Source organism: Lolium rigidum, chromosome 7 (assembly GCF_022539505.1).
Source record: "Lolium rigidum isolate FL_2022 chromosome 7, APGP_CSIRO_Lrig_0.1, whole genome shotgun sequence".
Lineage (NCBI taxonomy): Eukaryota > Viridiplantae > Streptophyta > Magnoliopsida > Poales > Poaceae > Lolium > Lolium rigidum.
In genome coordinates, this window is record NC_061514.1 from 248,765,557 (window position 1) to 248,781,324 (window position 15,768).

The window sequence follows — 15,768 nt, forward strand, 5'->3', positions numbered from 1 at the left end:
TGGATGCATACTCTGGTTATAACCAGATCAGATTAAAAGAAGATGACGAAGCCAAAACAGCGTTTATTACACCTTACGGCGTGTTTTGCTACAAGACAATGCCCTTCGGTCTAAAAAATGCGGGAGCAACATATCGAAGGATGATGCAGAAGTGTTTAGCAACACAGATCGGGAAAAACGTGCAAGTGTACATCGATGATGTCGTCATAACATCAAAAAAGGGGACAACGCTGATCGAGGATCTCAAAGAAACTTTTGACAACCTCGACAAATTCTGCCTCAAGCTGAACCCGACGAAGTGTTCTTTTGGCGTCCCAGCAGGAGAACTTCGGGGTTTTTAGTTTCAGCAAGAGGGATTGAAGCAAATCCCGACAAAATACAAGCCATAGTAACAATGAGGAAGCCAACGAAGTTGAAAGAAATATAACAGCTAACTGGGCGAGTCGCAGCTTTGAGCAGATTCGTCGCCAGGTTAGGAGAAAAAGCGTTACCATTTTATGCGCTGATAAAACAAGGAGATAAATTCCAGTGGAACGAAGAGGCCGATAGAGCTTTCGAGGATTTGAAGCGAAAAATCTCGACACCACCAATCCTGGTGGCTCCAAAGGAAAAGGAACCTCTCCTGCTGTATATTGCAGCCACACCCCAAGTGGTTAGCACGGTGTTAGTTGTCGAAAGAGAAGAAGAAGGGAAAATCCATGGAGTACAGCGACCAGTATACTTCGTGAGCGAAGTCTTGTCGCCCTCAAAGCAAAGGTACCCTCAGTACCAAAAGCTGGCATATGGAGTGTTCACGACAGCACGAAAATTGCGCCACTATTTTTCGGCACACCCGATCATAGTGGTCAATGAAGCTCCTTTGTCAAATATACTTGAACAACCCGGAAGCTACGGGTCGTGTCTCCCTTTGGGGAATAGAACTTTCCCCTCGGGACATCACGTATGAAAAAAGAAAAGCAATAAAGTCGCAAATACTACCGGACTTCATCGCAGAGTGGATGGAGTTGCAAAATACAGGACCCCCAGATTTATCGAGAACCTGGACTATGAACTTTGATGGGTCCAAGAGACTAGAAGGGGCTGGCGCAGGAGTAGTACTCATATCACCTGAAGGCGACAAGTTGAAGTACATCCTTCGGATGACGTTCCCTAACGCGTCTAACAATGAAGCGAGAATATGAGGCTCTCATACACGGGATGAAGATGGCGAAAGCCTGCGGAGCAACTCGATTAAAAATCATTGGCGATTCACAGTTGGTAGCTCAGCAAGTTATGAACCAATGTGACGCAGTCAATGATAGCATGATGGCATACAAGGAGGTGTACAATGAGCTCGAGAAGTTGTTCGATGGATGCGAAGTAAATCATATTAGTAGATTGAGCAACGACGAAGCCGACGTTACGGCAAACATCGGGTCGCGGTGCCTTGCGGTCCCACCAGGTGTATTTTGGGAAGAGATAACGAGAGAGATCCACCGAGTCGACAAAATCAAAAAAGAAGGAGAAGAAACCCTCGGGGGCTACCAAGGGGAAGCAAGAGGAAGAAGAAGAAGAGCAAGACCTGGTCATGGTAATACGGATACCATGGATGCAGCCATACATATCATATATACTCGGGAAAGAAATACCCGACGATCCAGGTCGAGGCAAGGCGAGTAATTCGACGCTCCAAAGCTTTCACGGTGGTTAAGGGAGAATTATATAAGAGAAGTATTTCAGGCGTCTTGCAAAGGTGCGTCACACCGAAGAAGGAAGAATAATTCTGAAGGATGTACACGAAGGAATATGTGGCCACCACGCAAGTAGTCGAGCTATCGCAGCCAAGGTTTTTCGGGCAGGATTCTACTGGTTAACGAGCAATTGAGGATGCTAAGGACATAGTACGAACTTGCGACGCGTGTCAAAGGTTTGCCGCAAAACCTCACTCTCCAGCAGCAGAGTTAGCACCAATACCTTTGTCGTGGCCCTTTGCACAATGGGGACTCGATATGGTGGGCAAGTTACACAAATCATGGCCAGGGAGGAAAGGAGTACATGCTAGTAGCTGTCGACAAATTTACAAAGTGGATAGAAGCGAAGCCGATAAATTCACCAGACGGAGCATCTGCAGTAAAATTCATACAAGGCCTCGTCTTCAGGTTTGGAGTGCCCCACAGCATCGTCACAGACAACGGCAGCAACTTCACATCCAATGAATTCAAAGACTATTGCAAAGAGGTGGGTATCAAGCTGAACTTCGCGTCAGTTGCACATCCTCAAACCAATGGGCAAGTCGAGAAAGCCAATGGCATCATCTGCAATGGCATCAAGAAACGTCTGTTGGGACCTTTAGAAAAAGCTCGACATACCTGGCCTGAAGAATTACCAAGTGTGCTGTGGAGCATCCGAACAACACCAAATACGGCGACACAAGAAACCCCGTTTTTCCTGGTCCATGGCGCGGAGGCAGTACTTCCAATAGAAATAGAGCACGACTCCCCTAGAGTCACAGCATATGATGAAGAAGCTTCAAAGATAGCATTGGAAGACGATGTAGACGCACTCGATGAAGCTCGAGACGAGGTATTATCAAGGGTTACCAAATATCAACAGGATTTGAAAAATTATCACAGTCGACGTTTGCGGCCAAGGTCTTTTCAAGTGGGGGACTTAGTTCTTCGGCTCACGCAAAAAAGTCATGAAAAACTCGAGTCACCATGGCTTGGCCCTTACATCGTCACGGAAGTAATCGGAGGAGGAGCATACAGGATAAAGGACAAGAAGACAGGGGTGGAGGAGCCACACCCCTGGAACGTGGCGCAACTTAGGCGGTTCTACGCCTAGAGTCGAAATATAGTCCTTGTAAAACTTCAATGTACTGAAACGCCCGCGAGTTTTCAGACGCACTCTTTTCCTTTTTCGGGGCACCGAGTGGGGCCGGAGAAGGTTTTTAATGAGGCGGGCTCGCGGTGCTGCAATATAATAAAGATAGTGGTTATATCACCTTTCTTCTTTATCAACATGACCAAAGTCACTGCTCAGACGAATTCCAATATAGTTCATCGACAAAAGAAAAACCTTACCTTGGTATTCAAATACCTCGTGAGTCAATAAAAATACAAAATAGTACTCAATAAAAGCTCGGGGGCTCATATTTGCCTCAAATATATAAATGCCTTGGTTCACAACCTCGCAAATATACAAATATAGTAAAAGAGTCACCGAGACACTCGGGGGCTAGACAAACATAGAAATATAATGGTTGCTTTACAAAATAGTCATGGATTACAAAGAAGAAATATCTACAATAAGAAAATAACTAGTCTTGATTTAGTATGTCATCAAGAGTAACTCTGTCCTCCTCAGGAGCAGCACCAAGAAAATCGGCATAATGGCCATCGGCAAAAAAGTCGGCATCCATCCGAAGCAGGTCCTCAATCATTTCTTCGGCTACAGGCGTAACCTTCGTGTTAATCCTGTCAACACCAACTCTCCGACGTTTTACCTTTTGGTGAACCTTCTCGACAACCTGGGTAAGATCAAGCTTCGAGTGGCAGATCTGGAGCATGATAAGAGCAAATCGGCACCGGCTACCGGTTGTGCTTTGACAAAGTCATGGATACTGCGAGCATCCTTGAACTTTTCCATCAATTCCGGAAGAGTTTTTGGTTGGACATTCCGAGGAAACATGGAATTGTAAACCATGGATAAGGATTTGGTACGAAGTGAAGGAAATCACGGGTTTGAGAGGTGCGATCTTGAAATCTGGTAATTTGGCGAGTCCTCTCCGGAGTAGCCCAAAACAAAGAACCATGGTCCAAGGAAAGATTAACAAGGAGGTTTGTCCTAGCGTTTACCCTCTCTTCCTCGGCAGCAGCATCAATAAAGGCACCTATCAAAACAACGAAAGGAAAACCTCTAAGAGACAATAGCATGAAGATGAAAGATATTACAGGATGAGACAAACATACCCGACATATCTGCACTGGCTTCATTCATTAATTCGAGCATGAAATTTTCTCGAGTGACCGCCTTTTCAGCCTCGGAAGCAGCAATCTCTTTAGCAGCCACAGCCTCGCGAGCTTGCTGAAGGGCAACTTTTTCGGCTTCAGATGACTTACGAGATTGCTCCATCATCACAAGTGTTTGCTTCTTCGCATACTGAAGTTGTTGTCGAAGCTCATCCAATTCTTGCGACAAGGTATCATCGACAGGTGCAGCATCAATAACAGTTCTCTTCGCGCGGGAAGAAGGCGAAACATTGGAAGGAGTGGAAGTTGGAGTATAGTTATCAAATATCAACTGAAATTTAAACAGGACAACATCAAATAACGAGGCAAAGATAGAGTTCTTCATTAATCTCTTGGGAATAATTACAAGGGCATTACAGTGGAGCTAAGGAAATACGTGTCGCCAAATGACTACTTTGGCGAGAAGAGCAAAGAAGCAAAAAGAAAAACAGAGGCATGCAACTAGACCTCCGGCCTTGACGAACTAGGAGTCGACGCTGGTTTAATCCCAAGATAGGCCAAGATCTTCTTCGTGTTGGGCTTGGCTGCCTTCATCAGCGATCGCCATCTTGATTGCTCAATTTGCTCGGTGTCGCCAACCTTCATCCAGTCAATAGCCTGTCCACTGTCAGCAACCAACGCGACAGTGTTTTCAACAGCAACCTTCATATTTTCTTGGCGCACTTTCAGTCCAAGGTCCTCCGATGTATTGAACATCTTGGCGAGGTCAAGGAAAGTTGAAGGTTCCTCTTTCTTCGGGAAGAAATAGGGGAACAACGCCGACAAAACCGCATTGGCATTGGCCACGCCTTCACGAATTTCGCGCCCATGCAATTCCAAAAGAGAGAGTGCGTCAAGGAGAGGGTCATTGACGGGATTCTCCAGATCAAAATCTTGGTCTGTTTGGGCTGCCACATGAGACAAAACATTAGTCGAAAACCAAGATACAGGAAATGCAACAAAATAGAAGAAATTGAGGATATTACTCAGCGTACGTCGACTTTGCGACTTCAAACGCTTGATGATCCCTTGCTCACGAGCAGCCTGTGCAGATTTTTGCTCGTGTAAGGCAGATTCAGCATCTTTGAGCCTTTGCTGCAATTCTTCGACACTAGCGGCCTTTGCTTTGGCATCATCAGCTTCAGCTCTAGCTTCGCTAGCGGCAAGCTCAGCTTTCTTGCGAGCCGTCTCACTTTGCTCGAGTTTTTGAGCAAGTGTCTCGACACGTTTGTTAGCCTCTGCAAGTTTTTCTGTTGAGATGTGGAAAAGAAAGAGAAGAAAGATCAAAAATAGCGACAGGCAGCAGGAGTAAAAAACCAAGGAAAAACAGCAAGTATAAAAGTCGTTACCTTCGGCTCTGCTGGCATACTCGCGGTACCCAATAAATTGGGACCCGATGCGGATAAGATCCTTGATCATAGGCTGTCAAAGAAGAAGAAAAGAAGGGGAAAAACTTCGGCATTACAAAAAGTAAGGGTCCACAAAAGCAAAATAGAGGAAATATAGATCTCGATAAACTTACATCATCCAAGAGCTGCGACGAAGAGCTGCTCAATTGAGGAGGAGGCTCAACGATCATTTCAACCCTTGCCCTTTTTGGCGAAGGGACAAGGGGGCTTGATGGTGGAGTAGTGGTGACGACGTTTTGTTGAGGAGGCGATGTTTCATCTCCTTCAACTAGCGTGTATGAAACAAGTACAGTACGTGACGTGCTTGTCCGAGGAGCCACGTCAGTGACTGGTACTTCTTCTTCCTCATCACTAGTGAACAAAAAGTCGACAGTATAAAAAGCAAGACAATATAAATATTTCGAGTACAAAAAAAGGGGGAGAGATAAAGTTGACTTACGAGCTGATGAGGGATTCAACATAAGGATCATAAGCTGCCTTCGGATGAGAAGGAACAACTTCTTCAGCCTTAGAAATGCCAGAATCCTCGGCATCAGTCCTTTTCCTTTGTTTCTTGGGAGAAACAGCAGGAGGAAGGGATTCAGTTGATTCAACGGCCTCGAGACTCAACTTCTTTCTCATGGGAAGCCGCAGATTTGTGAGAACCCGCGACTTCACTTTCGGGAACGAGAAGAGCCTTGAGTATCGTCGGCAGCGATGGCCATTTCTTCGACCTCTCCACCCTCGGGAAGAGGAGGAAGGAAGTCATACTAGGATGGTCCTGTAAAAATAGAAAACAAAGGAAAAGTAAAGAGATGAGAATACAATGAGATGCGAGAAAAAGGGCGCAACAAGATAAAATACGGAAAGACAAAATACCTTGGGGAGTGGATTGGTGGAGCTGTATGGTTCCACGCGACAAGAAGAAGGAACTGGATCTTTGCCCAGGCGAGAAAGTCTTCGAACCAACTTTTCCAAGTCCTTGGTGGAAAGGTCACCGGAGATTCTGTTGGCATCATTCTTACCAGAGTACGTCCAAAGGGGATTTTTGCGAGCCTGAAGAGGCTGCACTCTAATCCTAAGGAAGTAGGCAGTGATTTGAACACCAGATAGCTCCTTGCCTCGAGTGTTTTGAAGCTGACAAATGCGAGACATGAGCGCTTACGTCGCCTTTTTCTCTTCCTCGAAGCTTCGGCATCCCGGGAGCGACGGCGCTGAATTTTGGCATTCCCGTCGAAGGGAATTATGTTGTGCTCAACGGAGTTGGCGCTTTCTTCGTGAATGTAAAGCCACCTCTTGCGCCATCCTTGGACAGAATCAGGAAACTTGACGTCGAAATAATCGACATCAGTACGAACACAGATAACAACGCCACCTATGTTATAAGTGACGTTGTGGGAGCCATTGCGGCGGATGCAGAAAATGCGCTTCCAAAGAGCCCAATTAGGAGCGACTCCAAGGAAGCATTCGCAAAGGGTGATAAAAATAGAAATGTGAAGGATGGAATTGGGGGTCAGATGATGCAGCTGAATCCCATAAACGAAAAGAAGGCCGCGGAGGAAATCATGAATTGGAGGCGAAAGGCCGCGGATTAGATGGTCAACAAAACTAACCCGGTACTCCATTGGAGGATTGGGATAGCTTTCTTCGCTAGGAAAGCGGATAGCGTCCTCCTTCTTCATAAGGCCGAGCCTCTTCAGCATGTTGGTATCTTGGTTGGAGATTTTCGATCTCTCCCACTCAAGATCCTCAGCGGCCATCTTGGATTCCGGAGTCTTTGTGGCGAGTTAGGCGCACGCGCGGTGGCATCAACGGCAATGGGCGGAGCAATGTATGCGAGTGCGGAAAAATCGAGAGAGAGTTGGGCGCGGGGGAAGTTTTTGCGAAGAGGAACGGGTGAGCGGCGCAAGCAAGGGATGAACGGAGGTTGAAGACAGGTTTATATAAGAATTGAGGGTCGCAGAAAGCCGTTGGATGAGGAAATCGTGTGGTGAGAATTGATCTTCTGGATACAAGGGCAAAAAAGTATTTTTACTGAGATAGGCGTTACCGTACGTGCGCCAGAAAAAGCGGAGGACGTGTGTCCCCCATTTACACGACGTGTCAACGTGGTGGAAACAATGGACCCACAAGGCAGGAAAAACTCGGCCATTAATAGAGTTGAAGAAAATTTGCCAAAGGAAAATATGTCGACAAGAAAAATAAAAGGAGAATGGCGACAGGATGAGTATTTGCATACTTCGGGAGCCTTTGGTCAAGAACAAGTGTTTGCCCAAATGCTCGGGGGCTACTTTGACAGAAAGTAAAATTTCGAGTATGACAATATAGAAAATGTTGAGCCTACGGTCAAGCACAAGTTCTTGGCTGTAGCCTCGGGGGCTACTCCCATCGGGAGCGCTGTTCGCGCACCCGATAGAAAAAAAAAAAAAAAAGAAGGGAAAGAATATCGGGAGATAATGGCAATATAGCGACAAGGTGGACTAAAATGTTGAGCCTACAACCAAGCACAAGTTCTTGGCTGTAGCCTCGGGGGCTACTCCCATCGGGAACGCTGTTCGCGTGCCCGATGAAATTAACAAAGGAAAAATAGAACGGCAAGAGAGTATATTTCGAGTTATAATTAACTCTACATATACTCCCATCGGGAGAGCAATATAAGTCATATTTGACTCGATAAAATGTGCCATTCCAACAGCCGGAAAAGCACTCGACAATATATTCTCAGAACGCCAAAGTTGCGATCAATTTCTGAATGCCGCAAATTTGCGAAGGTAAGACCCAGATCTATTCTGCTGGGCGTGGCATCGCCGAAGACTGCGCTCTGCTACTTTTATCCGTATCAACAGATACGAAGAAAAATCCTAACGGACGCGTTAGGTACTCGATAAATTTGGCTGGGACTCGACAGAATGGTAAGACCTTAAGCGGCACCTGTCGAAGTTTGCACCAGTATCCCGAGATCATGTCCAGGGACGTGATTTTGAAGTAGGTTTTTGCGGATTGCCACTAGAGCGAGTTAACTAGTACACGATCCGTCAGATGAACTAGCCCCAACTACCAATATCCCTGTACAATATAGAATTTTATGAGAAGAAGTATGAAAGTTAGAGCTTTTGAGTAAAAATAAACCGTAGAGATTTTCCTTGACTCTATGATTCAAGCAAAATCTCGGGGGCTACTGACATAGGCATCCCAAATGGGCCTGCCGAATATAGTACCCGGGGTTTCTTGAAGGCCCATTACCCGAAGAATAAGAAGATTCGGAAGCCCAAGATGTATTTAAGGAAAAGATAGAGTTGTAATAGGAGATGTTATTTGTAATCTGGCGGGATGAGTTAGAAACCGCCCCGAACTCTGTAACTTGTACGAAACGAAACCCTCGGCTCCACCTCTTATATAAAGGGGGAGTCGAGGGACGAGGAGATATAAAATTATTGTCTGCAAACCCTAGTTTTCATATTCGTCGAGTACTTTTCGGCTGAAACCTTCGAGATCTACTTGCCCTCTACTTTTAACTAAACCCTAGCCTACAATCCATAGGCATTGACAAGTTAATCCCTTGTCACCGCCGTCCGCCTCCTCCTCCGACTGTCCCTCTTGGGCCGGCGGGATATGAAGCTCTTCCCTGATGCCCAAAACTTTCAGGTCATGTCTTGCTTTCGGCCCATCTTTGGTCCGGTCCGGCATGTTGAGAAGAGTGCCAAGCAAGCTCTCGCACACGTTCTTTGTAATATGCATGACATCAGGGCAGTGAGGTGTATCGAGAATTTTCCAGTACGGCAAGTCCCAAAACACGGACCTCCTTTTCCATACACCAATGAGCGGCGTCGTTTCCTTTTTCTTCTTCTTCTCTCCAGGCTTTTGACGAATCTTTCCCGGCGCAGGACACTCCTTCCAACCTTTCAGTAATGTATCGATCTCTTCGCCGCTCTTCTTACGTGGAGGTCCTCGGGGTTCATTTGTACCATCGAACAGATCTCCACGCTTTCTCCACGGGTCAGTCTTCTGTAGCCACCTTCGATGCCCCATGTAAACTGTTTTCGAAGAGCCGGGATCCTTACCAAGCTGCAAAAACATCGTCTCTTCCATGCACCTGACACATGCCTTGTGTCCATGGCACACCTGGCACGAAATGTAACTGTATCCGAGGTAGTCCTGCACCGTCGTGATTAACGCGGCTCTCAAAGGGAAATACTCTTCCGCGACGGCGTCCCATGTATCTACCCCTTCCTCCGCCCACAACGTTTCAAGCTCCTCTTTTAATAGTTCGAGATACATGTTGATATCGTTTCCTGGCTGTGTCGGCCCTTGAATTAGCATACTCATCTGTATGTACTTCCTCTTCATGCACAGCCAGGGCGGGAGGTTGTAGATCCATACAAACACGGGCCATGTGCTATGTGTGCTGCTCTGGTTTCCGAACGGATTGAATCCGTCCGTGCTCGCACCCAACCTGATGTTTCTAGGATCTGCCCCAAAACTTCCGAATTCATTGTCTAATTCTTTCCACTGGCTTGCATCCGAAGGGTGCGTCAGCACTGGGTGCTCAATCCGCTCTTCATCATTCAACACTGCCTCCTTTCTTTCTGCGTGCCAGCGCATGAGCTTTGCTTCCTTGGGGTCCGCGTAGAACCGTTGAAGGCGGGGGGCGAGAAGGAAGTACCACACAACTTTCCGAGGAGCTTTCTTCTTCCCTTTCTTGTACCGTTCAGCTTCACACACAGGACATTTGGTCTTGTCCATGTGCTCCTTGCGATACATGATACAATCGTTGATGCAGGCGTGATACTTTTCATGGGGTAAGTCGAGAGGGCACGTGATTCTCTTGGCCTCGGCTAGACTACCAGGACACGTGTTCCCGGCAGGAAGGAGATCTTTCACGTATTCCAGGATGTCGTCGACGCTTGTGTCCGTCCATCCGTGTTTCGCCTTCATCTGCAGCACATTGAGAGCTACTCTCAAGCGAGACTCCCCCAACCCGCGACCTGAGTCGTACAACGGAGTATTCGAGTCTATCTCGAGTTGCTCAAGCTTTGATTTCCGCTTGGCGCCTTTCGTATTTTCGAGAAGAAGATCTTGAAGATGAGGGTCCCGCACGACTGAAGCTAGCGGCATCTCTTCGTCGTCGTCAAGGTTATTGTCGTCGTCAAGGTTATTGTCGTCGTCAAGGTTATCGTCCTGTGCGACAAACTCTTCATCGTCATCAATATCATGATGCCCTCCTTCTTGCCGGCCATTTTTACCACCTGCCGCCGTCGCCCCATTGACCTCCGCGCCATCATCACTCATCCATTGAGTGTGTCCATGCATGAAACCATTAGTGAGCAGGTGCCCCTGCAATTTGCCCGAATACGGGTCAAACCATTTCCCTCGTTTGCATCTCCGGCACGGACACAATACCTCCGTGCGGTTATTTTCATACATGTCGATGATCGCGTGTTTCAGATATCTCATCACGATGCTTTCACTCATCTCGATAACCATTATCGCATGCATGGTAAGATTACATAATTGATTAGAACCATGCATCCGTCGATAGTTTTCACGGAAAATTTCGGCATGACCTTCCTACACGGTAGGACATAGGAGCGCCAGAAATGTGCCGAAACGGAAACTTAAAGAATCAACATTTCGGCGCAACATTGGCAACTCATTTTCAACGCCAACACAAACAAGCACAAGCACAACATATATATATGCCACACACGAGAGCTTTGCTTCAAATGTCCAACATACGTCGATTTCATTCCTCAATTTGTTCATTAATCACCTATTTGTTTGATATATTCGTCAACGAGATCGAGACGTCGCGCCGCTACCACGGCGTATGGAAGCCGACTTTCTAGATCTAGATCTAGATTGAGCGGTCAATGTGGGATAGTAGATCTAGATCTACATAGGGGGATGTGGGAGATGCATGTAGGAAGGGAAGATTTGCTCAAAAAATATGATTTTGTTTGGTCAAATTGGTGAAATTGGGGATAGAAATGGGCAAAAATGAGCTGGGTTGGGAGAAGGCTCGGGTTTGTGTGGAGGAGTGGAGTGGTAGTAGTGGGGGGAGTGGGGTTGTTGAGCAGAAATAACTGCCCAGGTTACTGCCGGCGCACCAGGGCATGGGTGCGCCGGCAGCACATAGCCCTTTCGGCTATATCACCCCCGGGCCAGGCCCAAGCATCATTGCCGGCGCACCAGCCCAGGTGTGCGCCGGCAATAGCGCATTTTCCGCCGGCGCACACCTGGGCTGGTGCGCCGGCAATGATGCTTGGGCCTGGCCCGAATCGGCCGCGGCCATGCCAGGAAATAGCGCCGGCGCGTCTGCTCGTCTGGTGCGCCGGTAGAAGGCCTGCATCCCCGGCGCGGCTGAATAGAGGTGCGCCGGCAACACTGGCCACCGGCGCACGTCCTTGGTGGTGCGCCGGCACCTATTGCCTCCAACTATAGGCTTTTTCCTAGTAGTGCGCGGCCCAGGTATCGACAGCCTCCTCCCTTTCTAAGGGGAAAGATGATCCCTCAGCTGCCGCCGCCATGACTCCCCCCTCTGTAAGTCCTTTTCCGATTACACCACAAATTTCCCTGGTGCGTACCTTGTTTAATGATTCTTTGTCAAACATCTTTCTTTCTTAAGGACCTTCGAGGTGTTATATCCTCTTTGGAGGCCTTTGCCTCTCAGTTTACTTCTCTGGAAGCGGACAAAGTTCGGCTGCAGGAGGAAGTTAAATCTTCTTCTTTGAAGTTGGATGTCGCTATTAAAAAGGCCGCCACAGCTCGCCAAGAAGTCGACTCCCTGAAGGAGGAACTGGGCAAACTGAAGGAGAAGCTGAAAGAAGAAGAAGCGTCGAGGCTGGCTGCCGAGGCTCGGGCAGCTGAAAAGGATGAAGTCCTTCGTCAGTCTTCCTTGGATTTACTTGGTAATCTCCTTTGTAGACCTCTGTCGATTATTGCACTTATGGATTCGATCCTTTGTCAACGACCTTTTCCATTTCATTCTCTTGCAGAAGCCGCCAACATCCCTGCCAATGCCTTGGACAAAGTTCCAAACAACTCTCCGGCAAATGGTGTGTCGATGACTCTCGCCTCCCACCAGCTTACGCGGGAGCTTCTTGAAAAGCGAAAAGGTGCCATGACGCGGATGCACTCGATGATCTTCCCCAAGATCAATCAAGACAAAACTCTGGGGCAGCTGATCGACGCCTTCGCGGTTGACACCAAGGAGGTTATCGAGGTATTCAAACGCACCTCGCGTACCTATGGTGCCCTCCTTGCCTTCCAACTTATGATGGGTCACGGCTTTAAGGCTGACATTGAAGAAATGTCTAAGGAGCTGCCGAAAGAACATGATGGGTGGTTTGTTGATTTAAGCATCTTCAAGATATCGGCTCTTAAGTGTGCACGCCAGCTCCTCGAGCTGGTGTCATCAAAGAAGACATCGGCCGGCCCTAGTTTATCGACTCAAACCCAAGCCATTTGATTTTTGTAGCAAGCTTTTCTTTGAACTGGTGTGAAACAATGTCCTGTCGGATAACTTCTGTTTGTAATAAACTTTGTGCTAGCAATGTTGCTAGCACACACTTTGTTATGATATTTCCGCTTGTATTCTCCCGATGGGAGTACCTTCTGTCGTTGAGGTGAATCGATCTGTCATGCCTTTGAAGTCTTTCCTTGCAGGTGTTCCCAGTGCCTGCATTTGTTGATAATTCTTCGGGTGCTCTTTCTGAAGATGATCGAGTGCAACGTATGAAGGATTGGATCACACAGTTGGAAAAGGACCTGCGCAGCACCTACGCCTTGGCGGCCATTATCAAGAAGAAGGGCGAGATTGCGGCCGAAGTAGAGCGGTACGCTCTTACTGAACTGCAAAAAGCCACCGAAAGCTTGAACTGTGAGTTCTCTGGTCCTTGCACTCATTTCTCTTTTGTTCACGACGCATTTTCTGACCCTCTGTTGATTCCTTTGCCAGTCATAGCTCTAAACATTACTGAGGAGAACAAATGGGTTCACGAACGCGTGAACGCATTAACCCAGCTGTCATCAGCTGACGAAATTTTCTGGAGGGAGCACTCGAAAGCTTCGGCTGTTGCTCAGTTCCAAGATCGGGTCGAGCAAGTCCACCATTTCTTCGACAAGTGTTACAAAGGACTAAGAGTTATATGGAAGACAATGTTTCCGTTGAACGCAGTTCCTCCCACTCTGTTGACTTTAATGTCAGAATTCAGCAATGCCAAGAAGGTCAAGAACCTGGTACGTGCCCAGGTGTTTGCGGGAGCTAGGTTTACGCTTGCCCTCGTCCTTGCACGGTATCCTTCGGTAGACTTGCTATCCATTGCCAATGCGACAGGTGATTTGGAATTTCTATATCCGAAGGTTGTACTGCCGTCCAATGTAATTGTCGATAGGTTAGAGAAGAACTCAAAGGTACCTGAAGAGAAAGACATTCTGCAAGGGTAATTCAGGTTTAAGTTTGTTTTGTAAATAGGTATTTTGGCTATTTCATCCAAGTGTTTGGATTGTGTAATCGAGCCCTTTTGTTCGGTAGATACATGTATATGTATTTTTACCGTGTTGATGCCGTTAGCAAGTTTTGGAGGGGCAAATCTTAATTGCCCGTATATGTATTCGTTGGTCAGCGAATCATTTGAGTGATCAGCTCGTGTTGCAGGTTTTGCTAAACATGTTGTATGCGCAACTTTGCTTTCAACCGATGTATGTGTCGACAGTCAGTCCCGAATATTTCGGGTGCAATGATTCTGCCTATGAGCCCGTTGTTCTTTGATATTTCCATAAGTAAAATATTGAACGTGGGTTGTATTATGTGTATTTTCAAACTCTTGCTATTTTCGGCACTCGTAGAGGCATCTATAGCAAAGGGAAAGGTTTGTGTCCTTGTTTATTTTGCATCCTTTTAGCACTCGTAGAGGCTTTTTCGGAGCACGGTCGTTTGCCGCACATTACGTTACACCGTTGCTCACCAAAAGGCGTAGGCAAGGTTTACGATGGTGCGGTTTAGATGCTCCGAATCACTGCAATGCTTATCAAGGGATTAAATTCTCATTAATAAAGTAAACACGGGGCTAGAGGGCGAAAAAAAGGGGGGCCCTGCTGAAAGTAAAGGGAAAAACTAAACGCTAGTAAATTGATTAAGCAAGGAAGGGGTTCTTCTCATCTTCTGGCTTGGTCACCATGTTAGTGGTTACCGAAGCGTTGTTGATTTCACCAGGAGCCTGAACGATGGTTGCCAGTGTCTTGCCGTCTCCTAAGTCTTCTGCGCCAGCTGCCGAAGCTTTTGCTGCCGAAGCTTTATCTGCAGAAGTTTGTCTTGTTGAAGCTTCAAGAGCAAGGTCGGCTGGCTTCTTCTTTGCTCCTCTGACGCGTTCTTCTTCCTCACTATCGCGTAACGATGACTTCGTAGGAAGGTCAATAATTTCCTGCCGCAGTCCAAACTTTGCAGCAATCCTCTGAAAGTCTCGATCACAACTGTCCGAGCGTGAGAAACTTCCATAGTCTGTAATGTTTGTCCAGTTGCTCCCAGGCATTTTCAGCTTGAGGTAAGCGTAATGCGGTACAGCCATGAACTTGGCATAAGCTGGCCTCCCGAGTATAGCGTGATACTGCGACTCCCAGTTCACGACTTCGAACTCGATCTTTTCGTTCCTGAAGTTGTCGGATTTTCCAAAGACGACGTTCAGGTAAACTTTGCCAAGAGAGTACGCCGGTGAAGTAGGGAGAATCTCATGAAAGCGGGTGTCCGATTCTTCTAGCATTCTCATGGTGATCCCCATACTCTTGATCGTGTCGAGAAATATCAGGTTCACTCCGCTTCCACCATCCATGAAGACTTTGCTCATCTTGAACCCGCCGACCCGCGCCTCGACTACTAAGGCCGCGTGTCCTGGTTTCGGTATGGTCATCGGGTGATCTGCTCGGCTGAATGTAATATTCTGAGACGACCACTCGATATATTCAGGGATGTTCGCCATGATGCTTTCTGCCAGGTTGATTTCTCGAGTAAGCTTCTTCATTTCTCTCCTTGAAACACCTGTCCTGTGGATCATACTCATCTGCCCACGTGGTGGTGGGAATGCCTCGTTGGGTTGGTGAGGTTGAGCCTGCTGGACCTGATGCTGTGGTGCAGGTGGTGGTGGTGGTGGTAGCGGTTGCTGACCTGCCTGCTGGATGAGTTTGTGCATGTCAATGAACTGCCGACAGTCCCTGAGCAAGTGGCTTGACTTTGTTTTACCGTCCTTAGAATCGGTATACGAGTGCAAGTAACAGGGAGCGTTGATCTGCTAAGCGTAGGGCAGTTCGGGAGTCCTCTGCTGCCGTGGTTTATAATTTCCACGGTTCCCAGAGTTGTTTCGATTGCCGTCCTGCCGATCGTCTCTTCTATCGTCATA